Here is a 16,539-nt window from a genome sequence, read left to right on the forward strand (position 1 = left end):
TTTATTTTCATAAATAATTTTTTGTGACCCCAATACATCTTGCATGCATAATATAATTTTTATTTTATTAATAATAAATAAGCCCTTGGCATAGAAGCTGTGAAAGAATAGGCTGCTGGAGGAAGAACCGCCCAAAAGCGGGAGAGAAGCGGAACGGGCAAGTCAGCCAGAGCAACTTTTAGGGAAGCCAGCTCCTCATCTGACTTTGTTTGAAGGTCGGTGTCGAGGAATGGCATGGTCTCCGGGAGAAAGAAAGCCAAAGGAGCGAAAAGCACACCATCCTAGGTAAGCAGCATCTTTGAAGCGGCATCTCACTCAATATACGCAATTCTCTGATCTGTCTTTTCCGGCCGATTCCGTGCCACTCTACTTTGGACCCTCTTGCAGGAGCTCGGACTGAGTCTAGTTTAGGTCCATCCGAGGGTTTGCCTTTTCCTTCTGCACTTCTTCACTTTTCTGCTTTTTGGATGGGTGCTCCCCCCCGAGTGAAGGCATAAGCCGTAGCCGTAGACAGTCACTAGCACTAGTTTGATCGCTATGCCATTCTCGGCAACGATGTGGTGATAGCTGATCGACGAGTTGCTTCGGTCTACCTTGTTGAATCATCTACATTGATTGAGGACTCGATGTCAGAATGCATTCTTCGATACCCTTTTGTAGAAGTTTTCATCTAGTTCCTGTAGCTAGTCGTAGATGCATATTATAGCTGCTATCGGATCAGAGGTTCGGGGGATTTTGAACTATATTATTTCTAAATATAATTAAATAATATTCCTGTTGGATCTCTTGCTTTCATGTTCTCTTAGTTTCTATGTAACTCAATCAGGACGTAGATGTAGATACGGATAGGCGTAAACCGGGTAACCAATCCCGGTGGCTGGATGACTCCTTCACCCTTAGATCGCAAGACTAAGGCCAACGAGGCGGAACCTCGGTGGCGTGATAGGCTGGTTCTCACCAGGGTCAGGTCAGTCCTATCACAAAATTTGAGTTTCTAACCTCACTCTGCTTGGTAAGGCAGAGCCCTATGTTAGTCAAATAGGCACCCCCCGGTTTCTTAGTGAAACTCATCAAGGTGAGGTGGGCTAGCTTATAGCTATTCTATCACTCAGGGATCCAGAATGGAGCAACTGGGGGTGACCAGGAAGCCACCCGGGTGGGGTAAGATATGATATCAAGCGGCCTCATGCAGGTAACCAAACCAGCGTAGGAAGCTTATCTATTTAGATAATAGGCTTCCATCTGGAAAACTTTTTTTATAGGATATCTATAGTTAGACTCATCCAATGGTGAAAGATCTTCGGCTACTAAAGTCAATGTGTAATAAGTTTATTTTAGTAGTCACTGATGGTCTAACCTAACCAAGGAGCTCTGTATCGGAGCATACCTCTTTGCCAAGCAGGTAGTTTGAATCGCCGGTCAGGCGCGGCGCTCTGTTTACTGCTTTATATCTGAAGCAGTGCGCAGTAACACTTCAACAGGCGTACGGTGGGATTACCTCATATGATATTCATACTAAACTATATGTACACGTATCACTCACTAGATCAGGTTACCTTAGGATCATACCATCCTTTCATAGACAACAAATCTATATATAAAAGGGATGAGAAAGCTGATATGCTAGTTAAACTCTACTTATCGTTCTTTAGTTTATCTAGAGCGATTAAGTTAGCAAAACGGATTTCTCCGTCTTTGTTTGCTAGCATAACTGATCCTATGTCTGACGTTCACAAATTTTCAGAAGTCAGAGATTGGGGTTAATACGTAAACTAGCCAATCGGTACCTATATCAAGCCCTCTCACGCCCCCTTTACCAGGGAATCTCGTGGGAACCGACTTGGAAGGCTCTGCCAACGGATCGTAAGCGACCTGGTCAGTCTCGCCGTGAAAGAGGCATATTTGCCAATTTTACATCACAGTGACTCTGGTTCGCTATGCTCCGTTTATCGATGTCTGTTAACCCTGCATTAGCATTAGGAATGACGCAGAAGCTTACATCGAAAGGATCAGCAGCCTTTTTTATGGTCATCCATTACCACCTCGTGATGAATGGAATGATTGGCTATCCAATATATCAGCCAATAGTTCTGTTACAATTCCATAAAGTATTCTGATGGAGTTTGACAGTACTGGTGACTTATTTTGCTATCCTGGCGGGTTCTCGCATTCAGTTGAGTCTGGTGCGGGCAAGAGGAGGGTGTTTGCCATAGGAAACTATGTCAATCAGAGGCTTCTCCGACCTCTCCAGCCCCGAAATGAGGCTATTTTCCTTCTCTACGACCACAGACTGAAGTTAGAAGATCCACCGGAGATAGTCCTTTCTTTGACCTACCTTGACTTTAGTGGGTCTACGAATCCGCGGAGGGACAAGTCTGCTAGTGACCAAGCATCGAGTCAAGATAGGAGCAACCCCCCATTCAAACCAACCTATAAAACAAGTTTTCACTAGGTTTTATCTGGAAGGCGGGAAGAGCTCTATTGGAGCAGGCGGGAAGCCCTACAGTAATGGGATCCGTTACTTGACTTGTGAAGCCCTGTGCTCGAAGCAAAATAAGATTACTTGCACAAAGAAAGTGACCAAAGATATATTAAAAACTAAGAAAGAAACCAAAAACGTTGCAGGAGTTCCTGGAAGTCAGTCAACTCTTGCCGATAGTCGGGCAATCAATCCATCCTTCGTCTCGGGCACAAAATAGGAACTCTTGTACTGGAAAAGAGAAGGACGCAATGCCTTTCTTTTACTTACCCTTTTTCTTCTCTTATGTATGATATTTATAGTGACCCAGTAATGCCCCATCAAAGAGCCTATTCGTCGTAAGCCCTTTTCACCCTCACAGCTGATTCGACGGGATGCAGATTCTCGAACAAGAACACATGTAGCTCCTTCTCAAAGACCGGATTCTCAAGCAGGGGTTTTGAAGCTTCTTCTATCATTCTCGGTATCAACAAATTACCTCCTCGTATTACATATTAGAAAAAAAGGTAACCAGATCTCCTCACTGGAGTTCTTTGCATTGGGCTCGCTCGGTTCGTCTGTTCATTGTAGGAAAGCGGCAGGAACCTCTTTTTCTTTTTGAGGTCAGCCCGCTTTCTTTCTCTGATCCCCAATATGAGTGAGACCAAGATGGCTGACTGGAGTGCCACAAATCAGCTGGTCATGTCATGGCTTCTAAATGCTATTTTTCCTAAAATTTCTACCAGTCTTATTTATATTTAAGACATCGGCTAAACAGGTATGGTCTAGAGGAGCTAGAATCCTTAAAGGCTATTCCTGACCGATTCCCTTTCGTCTCTGCTAAGATGGACGAGAAGAAGGATAATAATTGGTTTACCCGGTTGGACTATTCCGGAATCTTCTTCTTCGAATTAGCCTCAAAGGCAACCGCTCTTGGCCATTCCACACGCTGCCTAGCAGAGGTGTGGTTATCTCAAGTGGATTCTCTCTTTTTTAGTAGATGCCGAACCTGCTTCCCCATCGACTAAGAAGGGGGCGGACGCACTACATGGACCCCTTCCTTTCTGTTGTTGCCAGCGCTTTCCCGGGCCGAGATATAAAGGGCAGGCAACGAAGGCTGCTATCCCAAGAGGCCTGCGGGCGGAATGCGGAGAGGGCCCCAAATCATACCACCGCAGTCGAAAAAGCGTGTTCCCTTCAGATAACACGCACCGTAGGCCATTCTCGGCCTTCTTCGTTTTCGATGATAAATAAATAAAAAAATATCGATCTCCGAAAGCGTTTTCCTTCCCCCGCCGCATCTCCCTCCCTTTGTCGAGCCTTTCCTTTAATGGTTGGGGGAAGCATTCCCTTATCTGAACTTGGCGGGCATTCTTTCCAGCCTTATTCAAATGGGGGGGGTTGGTTTAATCATAGGATAGGCTAGGCTCAAACATGATTTTAAGATCCTAGCTACGCCATACGTTCAATACATAATCTGGAAAGCTACAGGGATGACAAAAAGAGGGCGCTTTCCTGTGTTGCACTTAAAAAAAAAAAAAAAAAAACCTAACTAAGTAAGAGAGAGAGAAGATGGATCCTATCCCCTATATCGAATACTAAATCCTATCTATTGATAGAAAGATCTTCGTCAAATACCGGACTTTGCCTTTTTTTAGGAATTCCTCAGACTCATATCCAAGGCAGCTTACCACAAGCACCCCACCCCATACAACTAGTTGGGGTTCGCCTTTTTAATCAAACAAAGTCAGTATAAGTAGTAGGGGTTTCATAGCTACTTTCATTCTAAAGGAAACCGAAGAACCAACCTTTAGTCAATAGGAGCCCTACTACCCTCTTTGCGACCTCATCACTTCAAAGCGCAAACCCATTTCTTTCTGAGTCACCGGGCGGAGCGCACCTTTGGTACTTCAGTAGGGCGAGCTTTTTGATAGTGACTTCTTTCGTTTGGTAGGGCGACGAAAGAAAGGCTACTTCAATCTAGGAAACTCCAGAGGGTCGCCTTAGGAAGCGTTTGCCAGTAACCAAAGCGTCACTCCTTCCTTTTTTTTGTTTTATTATGTCGTGACGCTGACTGAATCCAATCCATAAACCCGGAAACGAAACTCAGTTCGTTCCCTTTCGTCAAGTAGGTAAAGTAGGCATACGAACCCACTTTAGCTTTGCCTTAGACTATATTGGAACAAAGCTAAGAAGGAGGCGGAATGGAGAAAGGACAAGGGCGGTCTTGCTTGCCGCAAAGGATGCTGGTTCGGGGGTAGGGTACGGTACTAAAGGTCCTCGGACTTCCAGGCGGTTTTTTTTTTGGACAGCTGTTCACCGTTGGATCTCGCCAATACAGCCCCCTATTGTTTTCGTTACCGAGATATCTTTTTTTTCATTGATCCCAGGGAATTTTTGGGTAATCCGCTCCCATGCTGCAAACAGTCAAATCTGAAAAAAAAACCTTGTCGCTCTTCTTTCCTCGCGGGCAGGAAGCACACCAGCAGCGTGCGTTGCGTGATTCAACTGTGTTTTTTGCACTAGACTAGGTGGACAGTTGACCGGAAGATAACTTCGATTCGCCCGGCCAGCTGGCGGGCGGCGTGCTTATCTTGTGTGACAACACTACAGAGCGAGTGGCTCTTCTAGGCGGGCAGCTGTGTGAAAACACTACAAAGAAAGCGGCGCTTTCGTTTAACATGCTATGGTCTCAACGCCCTTACGAGATAGAGTTTCACGCACTCTAAGCCCGGCCCGCGCGCGGTTAGGAAGATTGGCCGCAATCTGAGCGGTACCACCCACCCTACCCTACCACCTATAGGCGCCGTCCGTTCTACAGCCGCCCGAAAAGGAACTGCAGTGATCTTGAATAGGGATCCTACAGCGATAGATAGAATCCCCATAAAAATACCACTAGATCGAGCACCAGTGATTTCATATCCGGTCAAAATCTCGGCTAATTGATCAAAGTGGGTAGCTCCAGTAGACCCATAGATCATTGAACAAATAGGGTGGGTAGGCCCAACCACCACACTACACGTATAGACGCAAACCCCCTCGTTACCGTACGTGCGACTCTCACCGCATATGGCTCGCACAAAGACTCCTAAATCCATCCCGAGCCTTTTCTTCCACCTCTCCTCTCCAATCCTCGATCAAACTAGCGTTCCCCAGGCGCTATGAAATGGGGGTCTTTCCTTCGCCTATCGTATGTATCGGCTTGGCTTCGTCCAGAACCAAGGAGGCATTCTGGCGGGCGCGTGCGTGTAGGAAGGCCGCTAAAAGACTACGACGACTACAACGGAAGCGAGTCGCTTCTATTCTCGTTGGGATTTTATATCTCCGGGGAATCTATAGATCATAGTAGTTCACCAACCTCTCTAACTAACATACGATAAAATTTCACTTCACGGCACGGCAAAAAAGAAAGAGCTTCGCTCGGTGGGCCTTCCTGCGCTGGCGAATGCCTCCTTTCTCTTCTATGAAGTCTACAACAAACAACTGGGAGAGGCAGGATTCGAACCTACGTAGAAAAACTTCAACAGGTTTACAGTCTGTCGCTTTTGACCACTCGACCACTCTCCCCTTCCCGTGCCCAGGCCCCGGTTCTAAGAAGGAGGGAAAAAAACCCGAAATAAAGCTTATTGATTTTGGGAACTAATACTTTTTTTTAGCTTAGCTAGTGTTCCGCTAGTCATTTAGTCAGTTCATAACAATCTCTGTACAAAGGGCAAAGCTTCTACGACAGCTCCCCCCTAGTCGCTTCTAGCGAAGCTGCGAGTTCATGAGCAAGTGAATGAATGAACGAGCCATGTTCCTAAACTAAAAAAGGGAGTAAGAAATATAAAAAAAAAACACAATAAACTTCCCACTTTTGATGTCCCACGATTCTGCTAGTTTAGAAACTCAAGGGAGGGACAGGGGTCGCTAGGTCAGAAAAGCGATAACTCAAAATTCTCCCCAAGTAGGATTTGAACCTACGACCAATCGGTTAACAGCCGACCGCTCTACCACTGAGCTACTAAGGAAGAACGGACTTAAGTTAAGGAAGTCGACTCTCGTTCTTTGGACACCAACCTATGACCGAACAAAAAAAGGTTCGTCACTCTTTTTCACATACACCGGGAGAAAAGGTTACGATAGCAAGCCCCTCCTCGGCCGGAGAGCCTCCAGGACAAGGGGGAGGCGGTCAACCATCCACTCTCGAGATTCATATTGATCAATCGATCTCCGCGTCCTGCCAGTTCGCTAAGTAGACTCACTCTCCCGAGGGGCTACAATTGAACTATTCCTGCCAAAAACAAGGGACCTACTTATCATCCTAGGAGTTAGCAGGTATGATTGCCTCTCTGTCAGTCTCTCCGAGTTTATACTACTAAGTAGCACTTCTGCTATTCAATCATAGAATAGATTCCGATCAAGCTGAAAGATGAAAGAAAAAAGCCCTATATTATTGACATTTTAGTAAGCTAGCGCCCTGCAATCAAAAAACAGCGCTAACGAGCAAGAAAAGGCCCCTTACTATAGTATAGATAGGCTAAGGTTTGAAGACGCTCGACCCGCAACCCCCTATCAGAGAAAGCCTTGGAGGTTCGCGCATCCTCTTGGAGAGGGACGAACTTTCTCAAAGTAAACTTTCTCGCTTGTTAGTCAAGCTTTGAAGCCCCTACTTTCTTTATGGTTGGGATATTAAAAGAAGCGCTGGTTTGGAACGGAACCCTATACAAGGGGCTTTTCCCCAACCTATATATAAAAGGTGCTGGTCTCGATGATTGTTGACTCAACATTGATTTCGTGCTTGAGTTGGAGGGCCCTCCCTCCATCCATCCATCGAGTCAAGTAATTCGCTATCGGAAATTTAGCCGCCGCGTATCTCATGCCATGCTTCTTGTTTCTCCGAATCGGTTCCGTCTGTCAGTCAATCAAGATTCGCCATCAAGAGAGGGAAGAGCCTTGACTTTCGGTTAGGCCGGTCTCGTCATTCATGCAATTCCCCCGTCCATCGATCGATCACGCGAGCATCCAGTCAGCACATAGCGAACGAAAAAAGCGTTCATCCTGGATTATCTTCCTCAATCAAAATGTCTATCAATTGATACCTATTCATTCGGTCAAAGTCTCCACGGCGTTTTCACGCCCCTCTACTTAGAGGTGCACCATGTTGATAGGAATCGGCAAAGACCTTCTTGTACACGTCCTCGAGGGCTGCATTCATGGCAATCATCACTAGTTTATCCCGAGGGCATGGTATGGCTTTGTTCTTGGTGTTGTTTAATAGAATAGATGTCGAGTGCCGCTTTTCCCCGTCCGAGAATCTCCATCTGCTCTAACTGGGCGAGCTATAATCCTTATGTCAGGTTGGTTGTTCAAAAGATAAAATATCTTTACCCTTCATCTTTTCGAAAGCCTAGACCCATTCTTCTGGATCTTTATTAGTCCTAGGTGCAAAGCCTCTTCAAGAAAGACCTCTTTCTTTCTCCTCCATTTATCATTTTTTTGATTGAAAGAGGATAAGCGCTATCCATTGAGTAAAGGGAGGCTTTCCTACACTAAAGTGATTCGGGCGGTTGGTGGCCCCTTCGAGAGTTGCGGGTCCTTGCCGCTGCATGAGTGGTAGCTCACGCTCAAAACTCCTCCGACACGAGTCCTAGTCGTTGCGCTGCGGTCCGTTTCCCGGCTTCGCTTGCGCGATTTTTTGCACTTTTTTTTGTTTAATCCATCCCCGACCCTAATGAATCGAGTATGTATGAAGGGGTCAGTCAAGCGGTTCGGGTTCTCGGTCGGTTCCCGTTCGCCTGCCCCCCCTCATAGTCCATTAGTGGGTAGGGTGGTCAACTTAGAGGGCGCCTCCTCTTCAGACGTGTCTTCGACAACCTGGCGTTTGTTCGGTCTCCGCTTTTTGTTGGAGGCGGGAGTGCTTGGTCGCTGGGGTTTCCTTTTCCTCAACCAATTCGGTTGTGTCAGCCCGGTTGGTCTAACATTTATGAGCAGGCTGGCTGGACAAAGATGGATGGAAGGTAAGATAGATTTGAGTTCAAGTGGCACAGGACCTTCGATCGACCATGGGGCGTATTCTACCCTTACCGAATTCATTCTATTGAAGCGTAACGTAAAACTTCTCATGTTGCATTTCTTTGGTTTGGAAGTTCCATAATGTTGTCTGTGGATTTCTAACAAAGGAAAGCCCCCCCTTTCTTTATGCCATTTGATTAATGAAAGTTCCGTGCTGCTCGCCACTCCCCGAGGCCAAGGACGGGGTCGAACCGTCATTCCAGGATTTGCAGTCCGATACATTTCCATTATGTTACCCAGCCAAACCCGCCACCTCGTGTGCCAAAGTCAAACGGTTTTTCTTCCTTCCCCGCCCCCTTTCTACATATGCGGTGGCGGGCGGAGCACTCTATATGACCGGCGGCGGGTTACCAGAGAAGAGGGGACAACTTCTTTCTCCCTTGCCTTGCTCCATTTTCCTTTTCTGATTTAAAGTAGCAAGCCACTCCACTACTGGTACAGAGGCCAGAAGGTTGCTTCCTCCATATGTTCAGGCAAAGAACATCTAGAAGCTAGCTTTTGTCTTGTAAGCTACCATGCCTAAGAATAATATAATTAAATTTTGCTTACCAAAGCAAAGTGGTATTACTAAAAAAAAGTAAATAAGCAACCAGTTCCGTTCCAAGTGACATGGCTTTTCACTATTCCTTATTCCTTTCCAGAGAAGCCCATCCAGCCCAGCGGATCCATTGTTTATGCGGCAGTGCGATGCTGCTGAAAAACGGAAGCCCTTAGGTATAGGTTGGGGAAAACTCCAAACAAAAAAGGGCCTTATTCTTCCTTATATTAAATATAAGTTTTAGAAAGGGGCATCCCTACCCCCTAAATTACAAGCTAGCGCGCAACGGCTTTTCAGCCGTTGTTGCTTTTTTGCAGGCTCGAAAATATCTCTTTCGCCTCTCCTCCCTGTCTCCATTCTGGTTGATTCGCTTCTTCCTTCGCGCAAGCGCTTGGTTCGCCCCTTTTGTGTTGCATTTTTTTGTGATCCCCCGCTTCAGTTTGCGTTTTTCGGATAGCCGGGATCCGACGTTGATTTCCGATTTATTTAAATGTCAGCTCCATGTTTTGGGCGGCCCATCTGGTTAGTTCAGCTATCACTGCTGGAAGCCCCTGCGGTTGTTCGGCTGCGTACTCCCCGTTTGCGTATCTCACACTCCCAAAGCATCTTTTTATTTTTTTCATATTTCTTCCGGTCGGCTTCGTGCAGATAGATGTTTGCCGGGGGAGATTGGTGCTCCTGAGGTATGCCCTTCCGGTGGGTTGTTATATTTTCTGTCTATTCCATCCAGTGCCCGCACTGCGTCAGAAAATCTTCGTCTTCGATCTCTCTTCGCAACGCAATAAAGAAGTCTAACAGTTTATCTCGGCATCTGTCTTTTAAGTCATTGATCTCATATCTATAAGCAGGGGGGTCTGCGTTCACTATTAAGCCTACGCCCGTCCATTCCTTTCAAGCTTTATCCCGCCCTTAGACTCGTTACGCTTAACGCCCACTTACTTAAAGACTCGTTGGCTCCGCGCTCTATTCGGTCGGAACCCGGTTTGAGAACCTTCTCTCATAGATTCCTTTCACCAAGTCATCGCCAGCAATCAGCTCTTATCCCTTGGTGTGGTGTCAAAGGGCGAGTTCCTTTCTTGTCTTGCCCAAAAACTTGCTTTATTCTCATTGGAGAAAGACTCTCCCGCGGCAAGGTTTTACACATAGGGCCAGCTGCTTTCTTTATCTCGCTTGCCGTTAGTCCGTCTAGCGCCTTTCTTTCGGTTGGGGTCCGTCCCGGGGCTTAGACCGCTTGGGTTCTATTTTTCTCGAAGGCAGTCAACGTGTCAGCCATTCCTCTCCCATTAGACTTGTAAATCCTTTGCTCTTTTTCCTTCTCTCCCTCTACTTTATTTGACAGGGGCGGATAATACCACTCTATCAATAACAAGAATACAGTAGCAATTCAGTTTCAAATGGTTTGAGCTTGGAAGCAACCTACTATCTATCGATAGGCTAAAACAGACTGCTATTGGCTGCTTTGCCTATCTATTCTATTATGGCCGGCTTGGAGACATCAGAGGAAGACCGTCATTTCTATCCGGGTACGATCATAGCTTCATTCATTCGTTGAACCTTGGGGATAACCATTAGCATTGAGGTCAATCACCACACCACCTCTATCCTATCATACGACATTACATGACGCGAGAGTGCATGGTCAACACACACCTACCTAAAGCGCCTACGTTCCGCTTGCAGCCAATACAAGCACAACCTAACTTGCACGAGATTCAACAACCGAAACTACAGGTAGTCCCGAGGGGACGGCATCCTCCTATAATAGTTAGCAGTACTGAACAAGCGAGTCATCGGTCGGAGGAAAGAAAACGTCTTTCAAAAAAAGAAAAAAAAAGGACATCGCTCTAATCCTTGAGAACTTCCTTGATGATTTAGCAATTGAGAGACGGTTGCGACAAGTAAGAAAGTGGGCCACCCGGGAACTGGAAGATAAAAAGAGTTCCTTTTGGCTTATATAAAAAAATAATATTTTTTTAAATAACTAAACTCTAACTGGGCAGACCCTTAATCACTTCTAGTGGACTATGCATAGGACTACCCACGGAGCGGTGAAAAGACAGAAAGTATTCCTATTGATTCTAAGGGAGAACGAAGGACGGAGTGGAGGATGGAGGCGGATCGGTTGGAACGCGGGCTAGCCGGCCGGGAGGTTCGATTCCTCCCCGATTCCTATTTACTCGATCCATTGTTCGTGCAATCTTAAGGTTCATAGTCCTTTAGCTCTTATTACAGTGGTTGACAGTGGCTTATGAAAGTGGTACCCCTTTCTTTACTTTAAACAGTGGTTTACACAGGTTGAATGATACAAGCAGGAAGCAAACAACAGGAAGAACCAGAGCGGGTGTAGATGCTCGTGAAGGAACGGGAGCTGAAGCAACAGGAATTGGTCAACGAGTAGGAAGACTTGGAAATTATTTTGAAAAAGGTGGCTAACACTAATATGCCTATCCACTACTATGGTGGTCATCATCGCTATGGCATGCACTGTGGCATGTTCTATGGTGCCTAGCCTATGCTGCTGGCCAACTACAGATCGATAGTGAGATTCTGATGCTATGCAGTTACGGATGCTCGTAATAGAGATTATGATCTTCGTTATCGGGAGTAAGATCCAGAATTAACTTCAAGTAGGGATCCTAGTGCTAGTTATCGGGGTTCTGTCTTTCTTCACTTCTGATCTTTATCTATGATATGATATTAACTTGAACTTGAAGACGAGTCTTATTCATAACTAGAAAGCAGATCGAAAGAAGCATAGGTACACTTAACACTAACCCAATCCAGATTAAACTACTCTTATCGGAACCCAGCTTCTCTTTTTTAGCGAATAAAGATTGAAGTAGCTCTTACACTTACTATATTTAAAATCTTTCTTATTTTTCATATGAAAGAAGGAGAAAGGGGGCTGCTACTGCAACCAAGCAATTGGTGCAGACGCTCTACGATGCAATCAGACAATGAGAGAGCGGACTCTCTTTCTCTAAGGGACACTTCCTAATTTTTTCCACCCTCCGTGGAGGGGGAGTAACGTGTAGTTAGGAAGATGATCGATGCCTAAAGCATGTCTACTTAAGATCTCTATCCTTTCTGGTGATCAAGATATCCCAAGAAGAGAGACCTGACGGCGCGCCTTTACTAGAAGAGAAGGGAAGAAGACACTTACTATAAATCTATTCCACCGGAAGACTACCGCTATTCCTTCTCTTTCTGTCTATCGTTTATCTTTTTCTTTTTTGCGAGTGAAGTTCCTCTCCTTTTATATGTGCATTCCCGATCTTTTTAGTCTCTTGAATATTCGATTTAGAGTTAAGAGGTGTCTATGCCACTAACCAACTCCTTAAAGAAATACAAGAGCTTCTCCGGCAAACCACTAGAAGTACCCATCGAGTCGAGCAATTGGATGCTAAGAAAGGTTTCTTTCTGGGCTAAATTCTAAGCCTATAGACTGAATTAGGAGAGCAGAGGTTTAATCCAAAACCTGGAAAGCAAGCTATATCGAAGCCCAATGCCAAGCAAAGCCCTAGACTACAAGTGAAGAAATTGGGTTCCACTAAGCGCCCTTAACCCGACACAAGATGGGACCCTATTAGGTAGGATAGTGGGCTTAGTCAGCCCAACATAGGCTGTCTACCAAAAAGGGGAAGTTCCCGTGATTTAAGGTTTCTGGATATCCTACCCTAAGACGAGAGGGTTGGGCTTAGAACAAGACCCATCGGTGGATAAGATCACATCTTCATAACAAAAGGTGTACACGTTCGGCCTCACTCAAGGTAATGGGCCAAACCTAACGAGTCCAAACAAATTGGATCTTTTTGTATGACAAAACCACATATTGGTAATTTTTTTCAGTAATTTTTTTCCTCAAGCAATAGGGTTTTACCAGTCCCAGCAGAGCCTGTGATGAACACGGATTTGCCCTGAGGGATGGCAGACAAAATATGCTTCTGCTCGTTTCCCCATTCTATTGGAGTGAAGGTTAGCCCAATGTTAGCATTCAGATCCATTTTCAGCCCTGGCCCGGAAATGCCACCTTTTCCTGGCTTTCCAAACAAAGCCCATCGAAGTCCAGTCCATCTAATTTATTTTTATCCCATTCCAGGACGGCCCAGGCCGCTATCCGAGTGCAATCGGCAAAAGCAAGTTTACCTTACTTATATTAATAATATAATTCGTTCTGCTGTCAAAAGTAGGGGAAAGTGTCTGATCCTTTCAATCAAGCGATAGAGGCAGAGGCTTTACTTCTTTAGCCTACGCTAGGACGGAGCTGCTGTCGAGTGACGATTGGCAAATAAGCCAGTAAAAGACAAGTAGAAGCCAGTGAAAGAGGAGTAGTCAGGGTACGACGAAGCACGCCTGGTACGTAAGCGAATACGGATCACGTGGGTTTGTACTGATCCGCTTTCGAGCTGTCGAGTGAGGATTGCTCCATCTATTAAGAAAGGACGCGGAGGGCCTTGTTTATTTATAAAGGGAGTACTCTCTTCTCTGATGTGCGTTCTATTATTGCCTCCTATTCCTGAGGGAGTGATCGGGATTAAGCCGCGTGGCGATACCCGCGAAAAAGAAAGGATTATTCGCTCTTTGGGGTGGGCCTTTCGTACTCAATCCGTACGGGAGAATTATTCAGCGCACTAAATAGTGCATTGTTCTATTTGAAAGCGGGTTAAATGATCCTTGTTGGAACCAAGACAAGATTTTACAATTGAAGTAACTCTAACGCTATAAATATAAGCTTTTCAGTCTCTATTGGCAAGCAAAGGAACGGGACTTTAAAGTCGGTAAGAAAGAGCTTTAGCCATGGATATCGTTGGAAGACTTGCTGAAATTCAACAGATCCGGGAACCGAAAAGCTCCAACAGAGATGCTCGGTCTGTATGGGAGCATCGCCAGCTCTCGATCCGATCGTAGGAAGAGTGATGCAAAGGATACGGGACCGCATCCGAGCTCTTAAAGACCGGAAAGAGGCCCTCCTTCAAGAACAGCAATCTCTCCTTGTGGAGGGGGCCATAAGCAACCGCAGGGGAAATGGAAACAACGGGGGTAACTAGAATAGAAGAGTCCGTCGACTCTTTCTAGAAGATTAAAATAAGTAGTCCGTTGTCGCAAAGTAGTGTGTTTTAATGCATGGCTTTATTTGTTATGTTTCATGTTGTTATATTTCTTTTGTTCTAATATGTTATTAGTTTACTTTGTAATGTTGTGTTTAGTTGTGTGGCTGGTTTGTCTATGTGTGCGTAAGCTTCATAAAGGGTCCGTCGAGTCTTTCTAGAAGATTAAAATAAGTGTCTGTAGACGCAAAGTAGTGTGTTTTAATGTATGGTGTTCTTTGTCTTTTTTAGTTGAGATCTACTCCGGATGCTTACTGGAGATAGACTCCTATCTATGCTAACTATCTTTGTTTGGTTTTCTTTTTTATGTTTGCATGTATGGTATGGGAAAAGCCCCAGTTGTAAATCTTGACTACTTATGAAAATATAATAAATAATAATGTTCGTAAAAATGTGCTGAAAATTGATGAGTCATTTATATGCTATTTTAATATGCTTTTTAGTTTAGTTTTATTTAGATTTTATATAATTTTATATTAGTATTATTTCCTTTTAAGGATAGTTTACTTTAAATTGCAATTTATTATATTTCAGGGAAGAATATTGGATGGATTGAGTCTTGGAGCAAAAGAAAGGGATTTGGAGCAAATTGGACACGAAAATACGAAGATTGGGAAACAAAATATATCTCCCACAAGTCAGAAGCCTGGCACGGCCCGTGCTAGCCTTGGCACGGCCGTGCCACCCTCCAGAGACCTTTTGCTGCTTTTGCTTGGACTCCAAGCTATTCTATTTTGGCGCACAATCTACTGAGGAATATTCTTGGAATATACTTGCTTAGATTTTAAGTCAATTGTGTACTATAAATAGAGTAGCTAGCCATCACAATTATTCATCTTTTCTTGGAATACAATATGTGACAATTGTCTTTCTAATAAAAGTTCATTTTACTTTATTGTTATTTACTTTTATGCTTTCTCTCTTCTTCTCCTTGTCTACAATGAACGTCAGTGAGTAGACTTCTCTTGTCTTGGGATTGTTGGATAAGTCTAATGACATAATCCTAATCAAACCAAGCTTTAAACCTTAATCTTATGTAACCCTAATTCCTTATCTAAATTCACCGCTTTAACATGGATCAACCATTATCAAACTGTGGAAACGAAAGTGGAGGGTTTGATAATTGTTTATCCATCATCTCAAATATCAATTCATAAAACGAAAGTGGAGCTTTGATATTCGAACAAGTGAATTTAGACAAGGATTGCAAAGTCAGCGAAATAGGCTTTGCAATCTTTGAGACATATAGTTTCGATCTTCAAGGGAACTAATAACAATCAAGTCAGCGAAATAGGCTTGGTTGTTAGAGGAACCAAAATCTAATAGTAATCAAGTCAGCGAAATAGGCTTGGTTGCTAGAGGAACAAAAGAGAAACTGTCTTGAGAAATTAGGTCTAACATAAAGTTATAAGTTTAATAGTTTGGTTTGAGAAGGACTTGTCGTTAGGATGAACCAATAACCCCAAGGCTTTTATCTTTTATTCTCTTATTTGCTCTTAATTACAAAAACCCAAACTTTTCTATCTTATAAACCTTTAGTCTAATCATTATCTAAAGTTGATTGAATTCATAACTCCCTGTCGGAACGATACTCTTTTATACTACTCCGGTAAGACCGTGCACTTGCGGTTTATCCCATCAAGTTTTTGGCGCCGCTGCCGGGGAGTTACGGTAATTTGATTAACTTTTCAATAGTGGTTAGTCTAAAAAAAAATATATATATTTATAATAATAATATATATATATATATATCCTTTTTTTTACCTTTTTATTTTTTTTATATATATATATATATTTAAAATATATTTTATTTCCTTTTCTTATCTTTTTATTTTTTTATATATATATATATATTTGTAAAATATTTTATATATTTATCTCTCTCTCTCTCTCTCTCTCTCTCTCTCTCTATAAAAAAATATAAAAAATATAAAAAATAAAAATATATATATTTATATATAAAATCTCTCTCCCTCCCTTTCTCCTTATTTTATTTTATTTTATTTTATTTTATTTTATTATATTTTTATTTTGTTTTATTTTTTATTTTCTATCTTTAACCGCTTTGATTTCAGGGATGACTCAAAGAAACACACAGTAATAACGATATGGCTGAGAAACGTGCTCTCAAAGAGTATGCAATCACATCTTCAGATGAGCCGTACGATGCTATTGTGTACCCAACGGTTGAGGATATTAAATTTGAAATAAAGCCTGCACTTATTTACCTGGTGCAGCAAAATCAATTTTTCGGATCACCCACTGAGGATCCAAATTTTCATGTTTCAATTTTTTTAAGACTCAGTGGAACTTTGAAGGCAAACCAAGAGGCCGTAAGGCTGCACCTCTTTCCTTTCTCTTTGAGGGATAGAGCTAGTGCT

General features: G+C 43.7%; 1 non-coding gene across 1 annotated transcript; it reads right to left on the minus strand.

Moving 5' to 3' along the window:
- Window positions 1–6,396: 6,396 nt before the first annotated feature.
- On the minus strand, window positions 6,397–6,468 carry TRNAN-GUU (transfer RNA asparagine (anticodon GUU)). The gene has a single exon. It is a non-coding gene; the product is annotated as a tRNA-Asn (tRNA).
- Between the last annotated feature and the right edge of the window lie 10,071 nt (window positions 6,469–16,539).

Source organism: Medicago truncatula, chromosome 7 (assembly GCF_003473485.1).
Source record: "Medicago truncatula cultivar Jemalong A17 chromosome 7, MtrunA17r5.0-ANR, whole genome shotgun sequence".
Lineage (NCBI taxonomy): Eukaryota > Viridiplantae > Streptophyta > Magnoliopsida > Fabales > Fabaceae > Medicago > Medicago truncatula.